This window comes from Pollicipes pollicipes, unplaced genomic scaffold, assembly GCF_011947565.3.
Source record: "Pollicipes pollicipes isolate AB1234 unplaced genomic scaffold, Ppol_2.1 Scaffold_7261;HRSCAF=8764_pilon_pilon_pilon, whole genome shotgun sequence".
In the NCBI taxonomy this organism is placed as follows: Eukaryota; Metazoa; Arthropoda; class Thecostraca; order Pollicipedomorpha; family Pollicipedidae; genus Pollicipes; species Pollicipes pollicipes.
Genome location: NW_023597054.1, coordinates 19,941,613 through 19,942,834, shown reverse-complemented (window position 1 = coordinate 19,942,834; position 1,222 = coordinate 19,941,613).

The following is a 1,222-nucleotide window of genomic DNA, read 5'->3' as shown; positions in this document are numbered from 1 at the left end:
CAGCGTCTCCTTTAGCTGATCCGGCCCCGGCGTCCCATCCAGCTGATCCGGCTCCGGCGTCTCCTCCCAGCTGATCCAGAGTCGGTGTGATGTCACTTCCCATCCTATGCGTCGGTTCTCCTCCCAGCTGATCCAGCGTCGATTCTCCTCACAGCTGATCCGGCGCTGGCGTCTCCTCCCAGCTGATACGGTGTCGACATCCCCATCTCCTACCCGTTGTTGTGCAAACGTCTGTCTTTCTCAGCTGATAGTGTGCCGACGTCTCCATCTCGATACTGACACTGTGCCGACGTCTCCATCTCCCAGCTGATGCGGTGTCAGCGTCTTCATCCGCCAGCTGATATGAAGCTCGCGTCTCCATCTCCCAGCTGATGCGGTGCCGGCGCCTCCGTCGGCCGCAGGCGTCGCGGCCGCAGCTCCGGCGTCCTGCCTGGGGGCGCCTACTGCGCCCGATTGCAGGCTAATATCGCCACCACCAGCAGGACAAACACACGCCGCTCCTGTGCAAATACCCCTTTCACCTCCGCAGATCTAATCTGCTTACAAAAATCGGAAATCAGTGCATCATTTATCGTTCTGGGCTGGCAGTCCAACTAAAGGCGGGCATCATTAATCTTATATTGGGTCCCTGGCGCGTCAGATCCCCCGGGACGGCGGCCGGGCGATATTGGGTGCCGCTGGGAGCAGCGCCAGCCAGGCCGGCCACTCCTGCCGCCGCGCGCTCACCGGACAAACACGAGCGCAGGCACGGCCGCGGTCGGTCACACGGTCACGTGGGCGCAGGTGGACACAGCGGTCACGCGGGACCGTGGACTCAGGTGGACGCGGACGGTGACGCGGCAACGGAGCGCGGGCGGATACAAGCGATCACGCGGGAGCGTGGACGCAGGTGGACGCAGGTGGATACAGGCGAGGCTGTGAGCGGTCACACGGTTCTGTGGTGTTGTGGTGTTGGGTGGACACGGACCGTCACGGCACCGCTGACCGAGGTGGACGCAGGTGACCATACAGCCCCGTCGGCCCCAGGGGGAAATTGACGGACCAGTCCACACAGGCAGGCCGGCGGACACAGATGGACGTTGGCCACAGGTGGACAGGTGCACACGAACGCGGACAGGACAGACTCAGGTACACGGACACTGCCCGGGTTCACACTGTCACGGGCCCAGGTGAACGCAGACAGTGCGGAGCAGCACGGCACGACAGAAATACACGCAGGTGA